We start from the raw sequence: 21484 nt of genomic DNA, 5'->3' as shown, positions 1-21484 counted from the left end.
CCTTAAGCAACTTGCAAGCATTCACAAGAAACACTAATGCGTTTCTATGAAAGAGAAGCACTCTGTTCCAACACTTCAATTCACTGCACGAAGGGATTGGAGTGTTGCTTCACTTTCTAAATGCTGTCCTTTCAGAGAAAATCACTTTCCTTTGAAAGTGCCTTAAGCTACTTACAAGCAATCACCAGAAACTCACATGCGTTTCTCTGAAAGACAAGCAGTCTGTTCCAACACTTCAATTCACTGTGCGAAGTGAATGGAGTGTTGCTTCACTTTCTAAATGCTGTCCTTTCAGAGAAAATCACTTTCCTTTGAAAGAGCCTTAAGCTACTTGCAAGCATTAGGAAGAAACTCACATGCGTTTCTCTGAAAGAGAAGCAGTCTGTTCCAACACTTCAATTCACTGTGTGAAGTGAATGGAGTGTTGCCTCACTTTCTAAATGCTGTCCTTTCAGAGAAAATCACTTTCCATTGAAAATGCCTTAAACTACTTTCAAGCATTCAAAAAAACTCACATGCGTTTCTCTGAAAGAGAAGCAGTCTGTTCCAACACTTCAATTCACTGTGCAAAGTGAATGGAGTGTTGCCTCACTTTCGAAATGCTGTCCTTCAGAGAAAATCACTTTCCTTTGAAAGTGCCTTAAGCTACTTACAAGCATTCAACAGAAACTCACATGCATTTCTCTGAAAGAGAAGCAGTCTGTTCCAACACTTCAATTCACTGTGCGAAGTGAATGGAGTGTTGCTTCACTTTCTAAATTCTGTTTTTTCTGAGAAAATCACTTTCCATTGAAAGTGCCTTAAACTACTTTCAAGCATTCACCAGAAACTCACATGCGTTTCTCTGAAAGAGAAGCTGTCTGTTCCAACACTTCAATTCACTGTGCGAAGTGAATGGAGTGTTGCTTCACTTTCTAAATGCTGTCCTTTCAGAGAAAATCACTTTCCTTTGAAAGTGCCTTAAGCTACTTGCAAGCATTAGGAAGAAACTCACATGCGTTTCTCTGAAAGAGAAGCAGTCTGTTCCAACACTTCAATTCACTGTGCGAAGTGAATGGAGTGTTGCCTCACTTTCTAAATGCTGTCCTTTCAGAGAAAATCACTTTCCTTTGAAAGAACCTTGAGCTATTTACAAGCATTCAACAGAAACTCACATGCATTTCTCTGAAACAGAAGCAGTCTGTACCAACACTTCAATTCACTGTGCGAAGTGAATGGAATGTTACTTCACTTTCTAAATGCTGTCCTTTCAGAGAAAATCACTTTCCTTTGAAGTGCCTTAAGCTACTTCCTAGCATTCACAGGAAACACACATGCGTTTCTCTGAAAGAGAAGCAGTCTGTTCCAACACTTCAATTCACTGTGCGAAATGAATGGAATGTTACTTCACTTTCTAAATGCTGTCCTTTCCGAGAAAATCACATTCCTTTGAAAATGCCTTAAGCTACTTACAAGCATTCACCAGAAACTCACATGTGTTTCTCTGAAAGAGAAGCAATATGTTCCAACACTTCAATTCACTGTGCAAAGTGAATGGAGTGTTGCCTCACTTTCGAAATGCTGTCCTTTCAGAGAAAATCACTTTCCTTTGAAAGTGCCATAAGATACTTGCAAGCATTAGGAAGAAACTCACATGCGTTTCTCTGAAAGAGAAGCAGTCTGTTCCAACACTTCAATTCACTGTGCGAAGTGAATGGAGTGTTGCTTCACTTTCTAAATGCTGTCCTTTCAGAGAAAATCACTTTCCTTTGAAAGTGCCTTAAGCTAATTACAAGCATTCAACAGAAACTCACATGCATTTCTCTGAAAGAGAAGCAGTCTGTTCCAACACTTCAATTCACTGTGCAAAGTGAATGGAGTGTTGCTTCACTTTCTAAATTCTGTCCTTTCAGAGAAAATCACTTTCCTTTGAAAGTGCCTTAAACTACTTTCAAGCATTCTCAAAAAACTCACGTGCGTTTCTCTGAAAGAGAAGCTGTCTGTTCCAACACTTCAATTCACTGTGCGAAGTGAATGGAGTGTTGCTTCACTTTCTAAATGCTGTCCTTTCAGAGAAAATCACTTTCCTTTGAAAGTGCCTTAAGCTACTTTCTAGCATTCACAGGAAACACACATGCGTTTCTCTGAAAGAGAAGCAGTCTGTTCCAACACTTCAATTCACTGTGCGAAGTGAATGGAATGTTACTTCACTTTCTAAATGCTGTCCTTTCCGAGAAAATCACGTTCCTTTGAAAATGCCTTAAGATACTTACAAGCATTTAACAGAAACTCACATGTGTTTCTCTGAAAGAGAAGCAATCTGTTCCAACACTTCAATTCACTGTACAAAGTGAAAGGAGTGTTGCTTCACTTTCTAAATGCTGTCCTTTCAGAGAAAATCACTTTCCTTTGAAAGTGCCTTAAGCAACTTGCAAGCATTCACAAGAAACACTAATGCGTTTCTATGAAAGAGAAGCACTCTATTCCAACACTTCAATTCACTGCACGAAGGGATTGGAGTGTTGCTTCACTTTCTAAATGCTGTCCTTTCAGAGAAAATCACTTTCCTTTGAAAGTGCCTTAAGCTACTTACAAGCATTCACCAGAAACTCACATGCGTTTCTCTGAAAGAGAAGCAGTCTGTTCCAACACTTCAATTCACTGTGCGAAGTGAATGGAGTGTTGCTTCACTTTCTAAATGCTGTCCTTTCAGAGAAAATCACTTTCCTTTGAAAGAGCCTTAAGCTACTTGCAAGCATTAGGAAGAAACTCACATGCGTTTCTCTGAAAGAGAAGCAGTCTGTTCCAACACTTCAATTCACTGTGCGAAGTGAATGGAGTGTTGCCTCACTTTCTAAATGCTGTCCTTTCAGAGAAAATCACTTTCCATTGAAAGTGCCTTAAGCTACTTTCAAGCATTCACAAAAAACTCACATGCGTTTCTCTGAAAGAGAAGCAGTCTGTTCCAACACTTCAATTCACTGTGCGAAGTGAATGGAGTGTTGCTTCACTTTCTAAATGCTGTCCTTTCAGAGAAAATCCCTTTCCTTTGAATGTGCCTTAAGCTACTTACAAGCATTCAACAGAAACTCACATGCATTTCTCTGAAAGAGAAGCAATCTGTTCCAACACTTCAATTCTCTGTGTGAAGTGAATGGAGTGTTGCTTCACTTTCTAAATGCTGTCCTTTCAGAGAAAATCACTTTCCTTTGAAAGTGCCTTAAGCTACTTGAAAGCATTCACAAGAAACACTAATGCGTTTCTATTAAAGAGAAGCAGTCTGTTCCAACACTTCAATTCATTGCTCGAAGGGAATGGAGTGTTGCTTTACTTTATAAATGCTGTCCTTTCAGAGAAAATCACTTTCCTTTGAAAGAACCTTGAGCTACTTACAAGCATTCAACAGAAACTCACATGCGTTTCTCTGAAAGAGAAGCAGTCTGTTCCAACACTTCAATTCACTGTGTGAAGTGAATGGAGTGTTGCCTCACTTTCTAAATGCTGTCCTTTCAGAGAAAATCACTTTCCATTGAAAATGCCTTAAACTACTTTCAAGCATTCAAAAAAACTCACATGCGTTTCTGTGAAAGAGAAGCAGTCTGTTCCAACATTTCAATTCACTGTGCAAAGTGAATGGAGTGTTGCCTCACTTTCGAAATGCTGTCCTTCAGAGAAAATCACTTTCCTTTGAAAGTGCCTTAAGCTACTTACAAGCATTCAACAGAAACTCACATGCATTTCTCTGAAAGAGAAGCAGTCTGTTCCAACACTTCAATTCACTGTGCGAAGTGAATGGAGTGTTGCTTCACTTTCTAAATTCTGTTTTTTCTGAGAAAATCACTTTCCATTGAAAGTGCCTTAAACTACTTTCAAGCATTCACCAGAAACTCACATGCGTTTCTCTGAAAGAGAAGCAGTCTGTTCCAACACTTCAATTCACTGTGCGAAGTGAATGGAGTGTTGCTTCACTTTCTAAATGCTGTCCTTTCAGAGAAAATCACTTTCCTTTGAAAGTGCCTTAAGCTACTTGCAAGCATTAGGAAGAAACTCACATGCGTTTCTCTGAAAGAGAAGCAGTCTGTTCCAACACTTCAATTCACTGTGCGAAGTGAATGGAGTGTTGCCTCACTTTCTAAATGCTGTCCTTTCAGAGAAAATCACTTTCCATTGAAAGTGCCTTAAACTACTTTCAAGCATTCACAAAAAACTCACATGCGTTTCTCTGAAAGAGAAGCAGTCTGTTCCAACACTTCAATTCACTGTGCGAAGTGAATGGAGTGTTGCTTCACTTTCTAAATGCTGTCCTTTCAGAGAAAATCCCTTTCCTTTGAATGTGCCTTAAGCTACTTACATGCATTCAACAGAAACTCACATGCATTTCTCTGAAAGAGAAGCAATCTGTTCCAACACTTCAATTCTCTGTGTGAAGTGAATGGAGTGTTGCTTCACTTTCTAAATGCTGTCCTTTCAGAGAAAATCACTTTCCTTTGAAAGTGCCTTAAGCTAGTTTAAAGCATTCACAAGAAACACTAATGCGTTTCTATGAAAGAGAAGCAGTCTGTTCCAACACTTCAATTCACTGTGCGAAGTGAATGGAGTGTTGCTTCACTTTCTAAATGCTGTCCTTTCAGAGAAAATCACTTTCCTTTGAAAGAACCTTGAGCTACTTACAAGCATTCAACAGAAACTCACATGCATTTCTCTGAAACAGAAGCAGTCTGTTCCAACACTTCAATTCACGGTGCGAAGTGAATGGAGTGTTGCCTCACTTTCTAAATGCTGTCCTTTCAGAGAAAATCACTTTCCTTTGAAAGTTCCTTAAGCTACTTCCTAGCATTCACAGGAAACACACATGCGTTTCTCTGAAAGAGAAGCAGTCTGTTCCAACACTTCAATTCACTGTGCGAAGTGAATGGAATGTTACTTCACTTTCTAAATGCTGTCCTTTCCGAGAAAATCACGTTCCTTTGAAAATGCCTTAAGCTACTTACAAGCATTCACCAGAAACTCACATGTGTTTCTCTGAAAGAGAAGCAATCTGTTCCAACACTTCAATTCACTGTGCAAAGTGAATGGAGTGTTGCCTCACTTTCGAAATCCTGTCCTTTCAGAGAAAATCACTTTCCTTTGAAAGTGCCTTAAGCTAATTACAAGCATTCAACAGAAACTCACATGCATTTCTCTGAAAGAGAAGCAGTCTGTTCCAACACTTCAATTCACTGTGCAAAGTGAATGGAGTGTTGCTTCACTTTCTAAATTCTGTCCTTTCAGAGAAAATCACTTTCCTTTGATAGTGCCTTAAACTACTTTAAGCATTCTCAAAAAACTCACGTGCGTTTCTCTGAAAGAGAAGCTGTCTGTTCCAACACTTCAATTCACTGTGCGAAGTGAATGGAGTGTTACTTCACTTTCTAAATGCTGTCCTTTCAGAGAAAATCACTTTCCTTTGAAAGTGCCTTAAGCTACTTTCTAGCATTCACAGGAAACACACATGCGTTTCTCTGAAAGAGAAGCAGTCTGTTCCAACACTTCAATTCACTGTGCGAAGTGAATGGAATGTTACTTCACTTTCTAAATGCTGTCCTTTCCGAGAAAATCACGTTCCTTTGAAAATGCCTTAAGATACTTACAAGCATTTAACAGAAACTCACATGTGTTTCTCTGAAAGAGAAGCAATCTGTTCCAACACTTCAATTCACTGTACAAAGTGAAAGGAGTGTTGCTTCACTTTCTAAATGCTGTCCTTTCAGAGAAAATCACATTCATTTGAAAGTGCCTTAAGCAACTTGCAAGCATTCACAAGAAACACTAATGCGTTTCTATGAAAGAGAAGCACTCTGTTCCAACACTTCAATTCACTGCACGAAGGGATTGGAGTGTTGCTTCACTTTCTAAATGCTGTCCTTTCAGAGAAAATCACTTTCCTTTGAAAGTGCCTTAAGCTATTTACAAGCAATCACCAGAAACTCACATGCGTTTCTCTGAAAGACAAGCAGTCTGTTCCAACACTTCAATTCACTGTGCGAAGTGAATGGAGTGTTGCTTCACTTTCTAAATGCTGTCATTTCAGAAAAATCACTTTCCTTTGAAAGAGCCTTAAGCTACTTGCAAGCATTAGGAAGAAACTCACATGCGTTTCTCTGAAAGAGAAGCAGTCTGTTCCAACACTTCAATTCACTGTGTGAAGTGAATGGAGTGTTGCCTCACTTTCTAAATGCTGTCCTTTCAGAGAAAATCACTTTCCATTGAAAATGCCTTAAACTACTTTCAAGCATTCAAAAAAACTCACATGCGTTTCTCTGAAAGAGAAGCAGTCTGTTCCAACACTTCAATTCACTGTGCAAAGTGAATGGAGTGTTGCCTCACTTTCGAAATGCTGTCCTTCAGAGAAAATCACTTTCCTTTGAAAGTGCCTTAAGCTACTTACAAGCATTCAACAGAAACTCACATGCATTTCTCTGAAAGAGAAGCAGTCTGTTCCAACACTTCAATTCACTGTGCGAAGTGAATGGAGTGTTGCTTCACTTTCTAAATTCTGTTTTTTCTGAGAAAATCACTTTCCATTGAAAGTGCCTTAAACTACTTTCAAGCATTCACCAGAAACTCACATGCGTTTCTCTGAAAGAGAAGCTGTCTGTTCCAACACTTCAATTCACTGTGCGAAGTGAATGGAGTGTTGCTTCACTTTCTAAATGCTGTCCTTTCAGAGAAAATCACTTTCCTTTGAAAGTGCCTTAAGCTACTTGCAAGCATTAGGAAGAAACTCACATGCGTTTCTCTGAAAGAGAAGCAGTCTGTTCCAACACTTCAATTCACTGTGCGAAGTGAATGGAGTGTTGCCTCACTTTCTAAATGCTGTCCTTTCAGAGAAAATCACTTTCCATTGAAAGTGCCTTAAACTACTTTCAAGCATTAACAAAAAACTCACATGCGTTTCTCTGAAAGAGAAGCAGTCTGTTCCAACACTTCAATTCACTGTGCGAAGTGAATGGAGTGTTGCTTCACTTTCTAAATGCTGTCCTTTCAGAGAAAATCACTTTCCTTTGAATGTGCCTTAAGCTACTTACAAGCATTCAACAGAAACTCACATGCATTTCTCTGAAAGAGAAGCAATCTGTTCCAACACTTCAATTCTCTGTGTGAAGTGAATGGATTGTTGCTTCACTTTCTAAATGCTGTCCTTTCAGAGAAAATCACTTTCCTTTGAAAGTGCCTTAAGCTACTTGAAAGCATTCACAAGAAACACTAATGCGTTTCTATGAAAGAGAAGCAGTCTGTTCCAACACTTCAATTCATTGCGCGAAGGGAATGGAGTGTTGCTTTACTTTCTAAATGCTGTCATTTCAGAGAAAATCACTTTCCTTTGAAAGAGCCTTAAGCTACTTGCAAGCATTAGGAAGAAACTCACATGCGTTTCTCTGAAAGAGAAGCATTCTGTTCCAACACTTCAATTCACTGTGTGAAGTGAATGGAGTGTTGCCTCACTTTCTTAATGCTGTCCTTTCAGAGAAAATCACTTTCCATTGAAAATGCCTTAAACTACTTTCAAGCATTCAAAAAAACTCACATGCGTTTCTCTGAAAGAGATGCAGTCTGTTCCAAAACTTCAATTCACTGTGCAAAGTGAATGGAGTGTTGCCTCACTTTCGAAATGCTGTCATTCAGAGAAAATCACTTTCCTTTGAAAGTGCCTTAAGCTACTTACAAGCATTCAACAGGAACTCACATGCATTTCTCTGAAAGAGAAGCAGTCTATTCCAACACTTCAATTCACTGTGCGAAGTGAATGGAGTGTTACTTCACTTTCTAAATGCTGTCCTTTAAGAGAAAATCACTTTCCTTTGAAAGTGCCTTAAGCTACTTTCTAGCATTCAGAGGAAACACACATGCGTTTCTCTGAAAGAGAAGCAGTCTGTTCCAACAATTCAATTCACTGTGCGAAGTGAATGGAATGTTACTTCACTTTCTAAATGCTGTCCTTTCCGAGAAAATCACGTTCCTTTGAAAATGCCTTAAGATACTTACAAGCATTTAACAGAAACTCACATGTGTTTCTCTGAAAGAGAAGCAATCTGTTCCAACACTTCAATTCACTGTACAAAGTGAAAGGAGTGTTGCTCACTTTCTAAATGCTGTCCTTTCAGAGAAAATCACTTTCCTTTGAAAGTGCCTTAAGCAACTTGCAAGCATTCACAAGAAACACTAATGCGTTTCTATGAAAGAGAAGCACTCTGTTCCAACACTTCAATTCACTGCACGAAGCGAATGGAGTGTTGCTTCACTTTCTAAATGCTGTCCTTTCAGAGAAAATCACTTTCCTTTGAAAGTGCCTTAAGCTACTTACAAGCATTCACCAGAAACTCACATGCGTTTCTCTGAAAGAGAAGCAGTCTGTTCCAACACTTCAATTCACTGTACGAAGTGAATGGAGTGTTGCTTCACTTTCTAAATGCTGTCCTTTCAGAGAAAATCACTTTCCTTTGAAAGAGCCTTAAGCTACTTGCAAGCATTAGGAAGAAACTCACATGCGTTTCTCTGAAAGAGAAGCAGTCTATTCCAACACTTCAATTCACTGTGCGAAGTGAATGGAGTGTTGCTTCACTTTCAAAATGCTGTCCTTTCAGAAAAACTCACTTTCCTTTGAAAGTGCCTTAAGCTACTTACAAGCATTCACCAGAAACTCACATGCGTTACTCTGAAAGAGAAGCAGTCTGTTCCAACACTTCAATTCACTGTGCGAAGTGAATGGAGTGTTGCTTCACTTTCTAAATGCTGTCCTTTCAGAGAAAATCACTTTCCTTTGAAAGAGCCTTAAGCTACTTGCAAGCATTAGGAAGAAACTCACATGCGTTTCTCTGAAAGAGAAGCAGTCTGTTCCAACACTTCAATTCACTGTGTGAAGTGAATGGAGTGTTGCCTCACTTTCTTAATGCTGTCCTTTCAGAGAAAATCACTTTCCATTGAAAATGCCTTAAACTACTTTCAAGCATTCAAAAAAACTCACATGCGTTTCTCTGAAAGAGATGCAGTCTGTTCCAACACTTTAATTCACTGTGCAAAGTGAATGGAGTGTTGCCTCACTTTCGAAATGCTGTCATTCAGAGAAAATCACTTTCCTTTGAAAGTGCCTTAAGCTACTTACAAGCATTCAACAAGAACTCACATGCATTTCTCTGAAAGAGAAGCAGTCTGTTCCAACACTTCAATTCACTGTGCGAAGTGAATGGAGTGTTACTTCACTTTCTAAATTCTGTTTTTTTCTGAGAAAATCACTTTCCATTGAAAGTGCCTTAAACTACTTTCAAGCATTCACCAGAAACTCACATGCATTTCTCTGAAAGAGAAGCAGTCTGTTCCAACACTTCAATTCACTGTGCGAAGTGAATGGAGTGTTGCTTCACTTTCTAAATGCTGTCCTTTCAGAGAAAATCACTTTCCTTTGAAAGTGCCATAAGCTACTTGCAAGCATTAGGAAGAAACTCACATGCGTTTCTCTGAAAGAGAAGCAGTCTGTTCCAACACTTCAATTCACTGTGCAAAGTGAATGGAGTGTTGCTTCACTTTCTAAATGCTGTCCTTTCAGAGAAAATCACTTTCCTTTGAGAGTGCCTTAAGCTACTTACAAGCATTCACCAGAAACTCACATGCATTTCTCTGAAAGAGAAGCAGTCTGTTCCAACACTTCAATTCACTGTGCGAAGTGAATGGAGTGTTGCTTCACTTTCTAAATTCTGTCCTTTCAGAGAAAATCACTTTCTTTGGAAAGTGCCTTAAACTACTTTCAAGCATTCTCAAAAAACTCACGTGCGTTTCTCTGAAAGAGAAGCAGTCTGTTCCAACACTTCAATTCACTGTGAGAAGTGAATGGAGTGTTACTTCACTTTCTAAATGCTGTCCTTTAAGAGAAAATCACTTTCCTTTGAAAGTGCCTTAAGCTACTTTCTAGCATTCACAGGAGACACACATGCGTTTCTCTGAAAGAGAAGCAGTCTGTTCCAACACTTCAATTCACTGTGCGAAGTGAATGGAATGTTACTTCACTTTCTAAATGCTGTCCTTTCTGAGAAAATCACGTTCCTTTGAAAATGCCTTAAGATACTTACAAGCATTTAACAGAAACTCACATGTGTTTCTCTGAAAGAGAAGCAATCTGTTCCAACACTTCAATTAACTGTACAAAGTGAAAGGAGTGTTGATTCACTTTCTAAATGCTGTCCTTTCAGAGAAAATCACTTTCCTTTGAAAGTGCCTTAAGCAACTTGCAAGCATTCACAAGAAACACTAATGCGTTTCTATGAAAGAGAAGCACTCTGTTCCAACACTTCAATTCACTGCACGAAGCGAATGGAGTGTTGCTTCACTTTCTAAATGCTGTCCTTTCAGAGAAAATCACTTTCCTTTGAAAGTGCCTTAAGCTACTTACAAGCATTCACCAGAAACTCACATGCGTTTCTCTGAAAGAGAAGCAGTCTGTTCCAACACTTCAATTCACTGTGCGAAGTGAATGGAGTGTTGCTTCACTTTCTAAATGCTGTCCTTTCAGAGAAAATCACTTTCCTTTGAAAGAGCCTTAAGCTACTTGCAAGCATTAGGAAGAAACTCACATGCGTTTCTCTGAAAGAGAAGCAGTCTGTTCCAACACTTCAATTCACTGTGTGAAGTGAATGGAGTGTTGCCTCACTTTCTAAATGCTGTCCTTTCAGAGAAATCACTCTCCTTTGAAAGTTTCTTAAGCTACTTACAAGCATTCAACAGAAACTCACATGTGTTTCTCTGAAAGAGATGTAGTCTGTTCCAACACTTCAATTCACTCTGCGAAGTGAATGGAGTGTTGCTTCACTTTCTAAATGCTGTTCTTTCAGAGAAAATCACTTTCCTTTGAAAGTGCCTTAAGCTACTTACAAGCATTCAACAGAAACTCACATGCATTTCTCTGAAAGAGAAGCAGTCTGTTCCAACACTTCAATTCACTGTGCGAAGTGAATGGAGTGTTGCTTCACTTTCTAAATTATGTCCTTTCAGAGAAAATCACTTTCCTTTGAAAGTGCCTTAAGCTACTTGCAAGCATTAGGAAGAAACTCACATGCGTTTCTCTGAAAGAGAAGCAGTCTGTTCCAACACTTCAATTCACTGTGTGAAGTGAATGGAGTGTTGCCTCACTTTCGAAATGCTGTCCTTTCAGAGAAAATCACTCTCCTTTAAAGTTTCTTAAGCTACTTACAAGCATTCAACAGAAACTCACATGCGTTTCTCTGAAAGAGATGCAGTCTGTTCCAACACTTCAATTCAATGTGCGAAGTGAATGGAGTGTTGCTTCACTTTCTAAATGCTGTCCTTTCAGAGAAAATCACTTTCCTTTGAAAGTGCCTTAAGCTACTTACAAGCATTCAACAGAAACTCACATGCATTTCTCTGAAAGAGAAGCAGTCTGTTCCAACACTTCAATTCACTGTGCAAAGTGAATGGAGTGTTGCCTCACTTTCGAAATGCTGTCATTCAGAGAAAATCACTTTCCTTTGAAAGTGCCTTAAGCTACTTACAAGCATTCAACAGGAACTCACATGCATTTCTCTGAAAGAGAAGCAGTCTGTTCCAACACTTCAATTCACTGTGCGAAGTGAATGGAGTGTTACTTCACTTTCTAAATTCTGTTTTTTCTGAGAAAATCACTTTCCATTGAAAGTGCCTTAAACTACTTTCAAGCATTCACCAGAAACTCACATGCATTTCTCTGAAAGAGAATCAGTCTGTTCCAACACTTCAATTCACTGTGCGAAGTGAATGGAGTGTTGCTTCACTTTCTAAATGCTGTCCTTTCAGAGAAAATCACTTTCCTTTGAAAGTGCCATAAGCTACTTGCAAGCATTAGGAAGAAACTCACATGCGTTTCTCTGAAAGAGAAGCAGTCTGTTCCAACACTTCAATTCACTGTGCAAAGTGAATGGAGTGTTGCTTCACTTTCTAAATGCTGTCCTTTCAGAGAAAATCACTTTCCTTTGAGAGTGCCTTAAGCTACTTACAAGCATTCACCAGAAACTCACATGCATTTCTCTGAAAGAGAAGCAGTCTGTTCCAACACTTCAATTCACTGTGCGAAGTGAATGGAGTGTTGCTTCACTTTCTAAATTCTGTCCTTTCAGAGAAAATCACTTTCTTTGGAAAGTGCCTTAAACTACTTTCAAGCATTCTCAAAAAACTCACGTGCGTTTCTCTGAAAGAGAAGCAGTCTGTTCCAACACTTCAATTCACTGTGAGAAGTGAATGGAGTGTTACTTCACTTTCTAAATGCTTTCCTTTAAGAGAAAATCACTTTCCTTTGAAAGTGCCTTAAGCTACTTTCTAGCATTCACAGGAAACACACATGCGTTTCTCTGAAAGAGAAGCAGTCTGTTCCAACACTTCAATTCACTGTGCGAAGTGAATGGAATGTTACTTCACTTTCTAAATGCTGTCCTTTCCGAGAAAATCACGTTCCTTTGAAAATGCCTTAAGATACTTACAAGCATTTAACAGAAACTCACATGTGTTTCTCTGAAAGAGAAGCAATCTGTTCCAACACTTCAATTCACTGTACAAAGTGAAAGGAGTGTTGCTTCACTTTCTAAATGCTGTCCTTTCAGAGAAAATCACTTTCCTTTGAAAGTGCCTTAAGCAACTTGCAAGCATTCACAAGAAACACTAATGCGTTTCTATGAAAGAGAAGCACTCTGTTCCAACACTTCAATTCACTGCACGAAGCGAATGGAGTGTTGCTTCACTTTCTAAATGCTGTCCTTTCAGAGAAAATCACTTTCCTTTGAAAGTGCCTTAAGCTACTTACAAGCATTCACCAGAAACTCACATGCGTTTCTCTGAAAGAGAAGCAGTCTGTTCCAACACTTCAATTCACTGTGCGAAGTGAATGGAGTGTTGCTTCACTTTCTAAATGCTGTCCTTTCAGAGAAAATCACTTTCCTTTGAAAGAGCCTTAAGCTACTTGCAAGCATTAGGAAGAAACTCACATGCGTTTCTCTGAAAGAGAAGCAGTCTGTTCCAACACTTCAATTCACTGTGTGAAGTGAATGGAGTGTTGCCTCACTTTCTAAATGCTGTCCTTTCAGAGAAAATCACTCTCCTTTGAAAGTTTCTTAAGCTACTTACAAGCATTCAACAGAAACTCACATGTGTTTCTCTGAAAGAGATGTAGTCTGTTCCAACACTTCAATTCACTCTGCGAAGTGAATGGAGTGTTGCGTCACTTTCTAAATGCTGTTCTTTCAGAGAAAATCTCTTTCCTTTGAAAGTGCCTTAAGCTACTTACAAGCATTCAACAGAAACTCACATGCATTTCTCTGAAAGAGAAGCAGTCTGTTCCAACACTTCAATTCACTGTGCGAAGTGAATGGAGTGTTGCTTCACTTTCTAAATTATGTCCTTTCAGAGAAAATCACTTTCCTTTGAAAGTGCCTTAAGCTACTTGCAAGCATTAGGAAGAAACTCACATGCGTTTCTCTGAAAGAGAAGCAGTCTGTTCCAACACTTCAATTCACTGTGTGAAGTGAATGGAGTGTTGCCTCACTTTCGAAATGCTGTCCTTTCTGAGAAAATCACTCTCCTTTAAAGTTTCTTAAGCTACTTACAAGCATTCAACAGAAACTCACATGCGTTTCTCTGAAAGAGATGCAGTCTGTTCCAACACTTCAATTCAATGTGCGAAGTGAATGGAGTGTTGCTTCACTTTCTAAATGCTGTCCTTTCAGAGAAAATCACTTTCCTTTGAAAGTGCCTTAAGCTACTTACAAGCATTCAACAGAAACTCACATGCATTTCTCTGAAAGAGAAGCAGTCTGTTCCAACACTTCAGTTCACTGTGCGAAGTGAATGGAGTGTTGCTTCACTTTCTAAATGCTGTCCTTTCAGAGAAAATCACTTTCCTTTGAAAGTGCCTTAAGCTACTTGCAAGCATTCACAAGAAACACTAATGCGTTTCTATGAAAGAGAAGCAGTCTGTTCCTACACTTCAATTCATTGCACGAAGGGAATGGAGTGTTGCTTTACTTTCTAAATGCTGTCCTTTCAGAGAAAATCACTTTCCTTTGAAAGAGCCTTGAGCTACTTACAAGCATTCAACAGAAACTCACATGCATTTCTCTGAAAGAGAAGCAGTCTGTTCCAACACTTCAATTCACTGTGCAAAGTGAATGGAATGTTACTTCACTTTCTAAATGCTGTCCTTTCAGAAAAAATCACTTTCCTATGAAAGTGCCTCAAGCTGCTTTCTAGCATTCACAGGAAAAACACATGCGTTTCTCTGAAATAGAAGCAGTCTGTTCCAACACTTCAGTTCACTGTGCGAAGTGAATGGAGTGTTGCTTCACTTTCTAAATCCTGTCCTTTCAGAGAAAATCACTTTTGTTTGGAAGTGCCTTAAGCAACTTTCAAGCATTCACAAGAAATTCACATGCATTTCTCTGAAAGAGAAGCCTTCCCTTCCAACACTTCAATTCACTGTGCGAAGTGAATGGAGTGTTGCTTCACTTTTTAAATGCTGTCCTTTCAGAGAAAATCCCTTTCCTTTGAATGTGCCTTAAGCTACTTACAAGCATTCAACAGAAACTCACATGCATTTCTCTGAAAGAGAAGCAATCTGTTCCAAAACTTCAATTCTCTGTGTGAAGTGAATGGAGTGTTGCTTCACTTTCTAAATGCTGTCCTTTCAGAGAAAATCACTTTCATTTGACAGTGCCTTAAGCTACTTGCAAGCATTCACAAGAAACACTAATGCGTTTCTATGAAAGAGAAGTAGTCTGTTCCAACGCTTCAATTCATTGCGCGAAGGGAATGGAGAGTTGCTTCACTTTCTAAATGCTGTCCTTTCAGAGAAAATCACTTTCCTTTGAAAGTGCCTTAAGCTACTTGCAAGCATTCACAAGAAACAATAATGCGTTTCTATGAAAGAGAAGCAGTCTGTTCCAACACTTCAATTAAGTGTGCGAAGTGAATGGAGTGTTGCTTCACTTTCTAAATGCTGTCCTTTCAGAGAAAATCACTTTCCTTTGAAAGTGCCTTAAGCTACTTACAAGCATTAGGAAGAAACTCACATGCGTGTCTCTGAAAGAGAAGCAGTCTGTTCCAACACTTCAATTCACTGTGCGAAGTGAATGGAGTGTTGCTTCACATTCTAAATGCTGTTCTTTCAGAGAAAATCACTTTCGTTTGAAAGTGCCTTAAGCTACTTGCAAGCATTAGGAAGAAACTCACATGCGTTTCTCCGAAAGAGAAGTAGTCTGTTCCAACACTTCAGTTCACTGTGCGAAGTGAATGGAGTGTTGCTTCACTTTCTAAATGCTGTCCTTTCAGAGAAAATCACTTTCCTTTGAAAGTGCCTTAAGCTACTTGCAAGCATTAGGAAGAAACTCACATGAGTGTCTCTGAAAGAGAAACAGTCTGTTCCAACACTTCAATTCACTGTGCGAAGTGAATGGAGTGTTGCCTCACTTTCTAAATGCTGTCCTTTCAGAGAAAATCACTTTCCATTGAAAGTGCCTTAAACTACTTTCAAGCATTCACAAAAAACTCACATGCGTTTCTCTGAAAGAGAAGCAGTCTGTTCCAACACTTCAATTCACTGTGAAAAGTGAATGGAGTGTTGCTTCACTTTCTAAATGCTGTCCTTTCAGAGAAAATCCCTTTCCTTTGAATGTGCCTTAAGCTACTTACAAGTATTCAACAGAAACTCACATGCATTTCTCTGAAAGAGAAGAAATCTGTTCCAACACTTCAATTCATTGCGCGAAGGGAATGGAGTGTTGCTTTACTTTCTAAATGCTGTCCTTTCAGAGAAAATCACTTTCCTTTGAAAGAGCCTTAAGCTAATTAGAAGCATTCAACAGAAACTCACATGCATTTCTCTGAAAGAGAAGCAGTCTGTTCCAACACTTCAATTCAGTGTACAAAGTGCATGGAGTGTTGCTTCACTTTCTAAATGCTGTCCTTTCAGAGAAAATCACTTTCCTTTGAAAGTGCCTTAAGCAACTTGCAAGCATTCACAAGAAACACTAATGCGTTTCTATGAAAGAGGAGCAGTCTGTTCCAACACTTCAGTTCACTGTACAAAGTGAATGGAGTGTTGCCTCACTTTCTAAATGCTGTCCTTTCAGAGAAAATCACTTTCCTTTGAAAGTGCCTTAAGCTACTTGCAAGCATTAGGAAGAAACTCACATGCGTTTCTCTGAAAGAGAAGCAGTCTGTTCCAACACTTCAATTCACTGTGTGAAGTGAATGGAGTGTTGCCTCACTTTCTAAATGCTGTCCTTTCAGAGAAAATTACTTTCCTTTGAAAGTGCCTTGAGCTACTAACAAGCATTCAACAGAAACTCACATGCATTTCTCTGAAAGAGAAGCAGTCTATTCCAACACTTCAATTCAATGTGCGAAGTGAATGGAGTGTTGCTTCTCTTTCTAAATGCTGTCCTTTTAGAGAAAATCACTTTCCTTTGAAAGTGCCTTAAGCTACTTACAAGCATTCAACAGAAACTCACATGCATTTCTCTGAAAGAGAAGCAGTCTGTTCCAACACTTCAATTCACTGTGCGAAGTGAATGGAGTGTTGCTTCACTTTCTAAATTCTGTCCTTTCAGAGAAAATCACTTTCCTTTGAAAGTGCCTTAAGCAACTTGCAAGCATTCACAATTAACACTAATGCGTTTACATGAAAGAGAAGCAGTCTGTTCCAACACTTCAATTCACTGCACGATGGGAATGGAGTGTTGCTTCACTTTCTAAATGCTGTCCTTTCAGAGAAAACCACTCTCCTTTGAGAGTGCCTTAAGCTACTTAGAAGCATTCACCAGAAACTCACATGCGTTTCTCTGAAAGAGAAGCAGTCTGTTCCAACACTCAATTCACTGTGTGAAGTGAATGGAGTGTTGCTTCACTTTCTAAATGCTGTCCTTTCAGAGAAAATCACTTTCCTTTGAAAGTGCCTTAAGCTACTTGCAAGCATTCACAAGAAACACTAATGCGTTTCTATGAAAGAGAAGCAGTCTGTTCCAACACTTCAATTCACTGTGCGAAGTGAATGGAGTGTTGCTTCACTTTCTAAATGCTGTCCTTTCAGAGAAAATCACTTTCCTTTGAAAGTGCCTTAAGCTACTTACAAGCATTAGGAAGAAACTCACATGCGTGTCTCTGAAAGAGAAGCAGTCTGTTCCAACACTTCAATTCACTGTGCGAAGTGAATGGAGTGTTGCCTCACTTTCTAAATGCTGTCCTTTCAGAGAAATTCACTTTCCATTGAAAGTGCCTTAAACTACTTTCAAGCATTCACAAAAAACTCACATGCGTGTCTCTGAAAGAAAAGCAGTCTGTTCCAACACTTCAATTCACTGTGCGAAGTGAATGGAGTGTTGCTTTACTTTCTAAATGCTGTCCTTTCAGAGAAAATCACTTTCTTTTCAAAGTGCCTTAAACTACTTTCAAGCATTCATAGAAAACTCACATGCGTTTCTCTGAAAGAGAAGCAGTCTGTTCCAACACTTCAATTCACTGTGCGAAGTGAATGGAGAGTTGCTTCACTTTCTAAATGCTGTTCTTTCAGAGAAAATCACTTTCGTTTGAAAGTGCCTTAAGCTACTTGCAAGCATTAGGAAGAAACTCACATGCGTTTCTCTGAAAGAAAAGTAGTCTGTTCCAACACTTCAGTTCACTGTGCGAAGTGAATGGAGTGTTGCTTCACTTTCTAAATGCTGTCCTTTCAGAGAAAATCACTTTCCTTTGAAAGTGCCTTAAGCTACTTGCAAGCATTAGGAAGAAACTCACATGCGTTTCTCTGAAAGAGAAGCAGTCTGTTCCAACACTTCAATTCAATGTGTGAAGTGAATGGAGTGTTGCCTCACTTTCTAAATGCTGTCCATTCAGAGAAAATTACTTTCCTTTGAAAGTGCCTTAAGCTACTAACAAGCATGCACAGAAACTCACATGCGTTTCTCTGAAAGAGAAGCAGTCTGTTCCAACACTTCAATTCAATGTACGAAGTAAATGGAGTGTTGCTTCTCTTTCTAAATGCTGTCCTTTCAGAGAAAATCACTTTCCTTTGAAAGTGCCTTAAGCTACTTACAAGCATTCAACAGAAACTCACATGCGTGTCTCTGAAAGAGAAGCAGTCTGTTCCAACACTTCAATTCACTGTGCGAAGTGAATGGAGTGTTGCCTCACTTTCGAAATGCTGTCCTCTCAGAGAAAATCACTTTCCATTGAAAGTGCCTTAAACTACTTTCAAGCATTCACAAAAAACTCACATGCGTTTCTCTGAAAGAGAAGCAGTCTGTTCCAACACTTCAATTCACTGTGCGAAGTGAATGGAATGTTACTTCACTTTCTAAATGCTGTCCTTTCAGAGAAAACCACTTTCTTTTGAAAGTGCCTTAAGCTACTTACAAGCATTCACCAGAAACTCACATGCGTTTCTCTGAAAGAGAAGCAGTCTGTTCCAACACTTCAATTCACTGTGCGAAGTGAATGGAGTGTTGCTTCACTTTCTAAATGCTGTCCTTTCAGAGAAAATCACTTTCCTTTGAAAGTGCCTTAAGCTACTTGCAAGCATTAGGAAGAAACTCACATGCGTTTCTCTGAAAGAGAAGCAGTCTGTTCCAACACTTCAATTCACTGTGCAAAGTGAATGGAATGTTACTTCACTTTCTAAATGCTGTCCTTTCAGAGAAAATCACTTTCCTTTGAAAGTGCCTTAAGCTACTTTCTAGCATTCACAGGAAACACACATGCGTTTCTCTGAAAGAGAAGCAGTCTGTGCCAACACTTCAATTCACTGTGCGAAGTGAATGGAGTGTTGCCTCACTTTCTAAATGCTGTCCTTTCAGAGAAAATTACTTTCCTTTGAAAGTGCCTTAAGCTACTAACAAGCATTCAACAGAAACTCACATGCGTTTCTCTGAAAGAGAAGCAGTCTGTTCCAACACTTCAATTCAATGTGCGAAGTGAATGGAGTGTTGCTTCTCTTTCTAAATGCTGTCCTTTCAGAGAAAATCACTTTCCTTTGAAAGTGCCTTAAGCTACTTACAAGCATTCAACAGAAACTCACATGCATTTCTCTGAAAGAGAAGCAGTCTGTTCCAACACTTCAATTCACTGTGCGAAGTGAATGGAGTGTTGCTTCACTTTCTAAATGCTGTCCTTTCAGAGAAAATCACTTTCCTTTGAAAGTGCCTTAAGCTACTTGCAAGCATTAGGAAGAAACTCACATGCGTTTCTCTGAAAGAGAAGCAGTCTGTTCCAACACTTCAATTCAATGTGCGAAGTGAATGGAGTGTTGCTTCACTTTCTAAATGCAGTCGTTTCAGAGAAAATCACTTTCCTTTGAAAGTGCCTTAAGCTACTTACAAGCATTCAACAGAAACTCACATGCATTTCTCTGAAAGAGAAGCAGTCTGTTCCAACACTTCAATTCACTGTGTGAAGTGAATGGAGTGTTGCTTCACTTTCTAAATGCTGTCCTTTCAGAGAAAATCTCTTTCCTTTGAAAGTGCCTTAAGCTACTTGCAAGCATTAGGAAGAAACTCACACGCGTTTCTCTGAAAGAGAAGCAGTCTGTTCCAACACTTCAATTCACTGTGCGAAGTGAATGGAGTGTTGCTTCACTTTCTAAATGCTGTCCTTTCAGAGAAAATCACTTTCTTCTGAAAGTGCCTTAAACTATTTCAAGCATTCATAAAAAAATCACATGCGTTTCTCTGAAAGAGAAGCAGTCTGTTCCAACACTTCAATTCACTGTGCAAAGTGAATGGAGTGTTGCTTCACTTTCTAAATGCTGTCCTTTCAGAGAAAATCACTTTCCTTTGAAAGTGCCTTAAGCTACTTGCAAGCATTCACAAGAAACACTAATGCGTTTCTATGAAAGAGAAGCACTCTGTTCCAACACTTCAATTCATTGCACGAAGGGAATGCAGTGTTACTTTACTTTCTAAATGCTGTCCTTTCAGAGAAAATCACTTTCTTTTGAAAGTGCCTTAAGCTACTTGCAAGCATTAGGAAGAAACTCACATGCGTTTCTCTGAAAGAGAAGCAGTCTGTTCCAACACTTCAATTCACTGTGCGAAGTGAATGGAGTGTTGCCTCACTTTCTAAATGCTGTCCTTTCAGAGAAAATCACTTTCTTTTGAAAGTGCCTTAAACTACTTTCAAGCATTCATAGAAAACTCACATGCGTTTCTCTGAAAGAGATGCAGTCTGTTCCAACACTTCAATTCACTGTGCGAAGTGAATGGAGTGTTGCTTCACTTTCTAAATGCTGTTCTTTCAGAGAAAATCACTTTCGTTTGAAAGTGCCTGAAGCTACTTGCAAGCATTAGGAAGAAACTCACATGCGTTTCTCTGAAAGAGAAGTAGTCTGTTCCAACACTTCAGTTCACTGTGCGAAGTGAATGGAGTGTTGCTTCACTTTCTAAATGCTGTCCTTTCAGAGAAAATCACTTTCCTTTGAAAGTACCTTAAGCTACTTGCAAGCATTAGGAAGAAACTCACATGCGTGTCTCTGAAAGAGAAACAGTCTGTTCCAACACTTCAATTCACTGTGCGAAGTGAATGGAGTGTTGCCTCACTTTCTAAATGCTGTCCTTTCAGAGAAAATCACTTTCCATTGAAAGTGCCTTAAACTACTTTCAAGCATTCACAAAAAACTCACATGCGTTTCTCTGAAAGAGAAGCAGTCTGTTCCAACACTTCAATTCACTGTGCGAAGTGAATGGAGTGTTGCTTCACTTTCTAAATGCTGTCCTTTCAGAGAAAATCCCTTTCCTTTGAATGTGCCTTAAGCTACTTACAAGCATTCAACAGAAACTCACATGCATTTCTCTGAAAGAGAGGAAATCTTTTCCAACACTTCAATTCATTGCGCGAAGGGAATGGAGTGTTGCTTTACTTTCTAAATGCTGTCCTTTCAGAGAAAATCACTTTCCTTTGAAAGAGCCTTAAGCTAATTAGAAGCATTCAACAGAAACTCACATGCATTTCTCTGAAAGAGAAGCAGTCTGTTCCAACACTTCAATTCAGTGTACAAAGTGAATGGAGTGTTGCTTCACTTTCTAAATGCTGTCCTTTCAGAGAAAATCACTTTCCTTTGAAAGTGCCTTAAGCTACTTACAAGTATTAGGAAGAAACTCACATGCGTGTCTCTGAAAGAGAAGCAGTCTGTTCCAACACTTCAATTCACTGTGCGAAGTGAATGGAGTGTTGCTTCACTTTCTAAATGCTGTCCTTACAGAGAAAATCCCTTTCCTTTGAATGTGCCTTAAGCTACTTACAAGCATTCAACAGAAACTCACATGCATTTCTCTGAAAGAGAGGAAATCTGTTCCAACACTTCAATTCATTGCGCGAAGGGAATGGAGTGTTGCTTTACTTTCTAAATGCTGTCCTTTCAGAGAAAATCACTTTCCTTTGAAAGAGCCTTAAGCTAATTAGAAGCATTCAACAGAAACTCACATGCATTTCTCTGAAAGAGAAGCAGTCT

The sequence above is a fragment of the Myodes glareolus genome, chromosome 11, assembly GCF_982192425.1.
Source record: "Myodes glareolus chromosome 11, mMyoGla1.1, whole genome shotgun sequence".
NCBI classification, from domain to species: Eukaryota; Metazoa; Chordata; class Mammalia; order Rodentia; family Cricetidae; genus Myodes; species Myodes glareolus.
The sequence above is the reverse complement of the archived record's forward strand: the minus strand, read 5'-3'. Positions refer to the sequence as shown.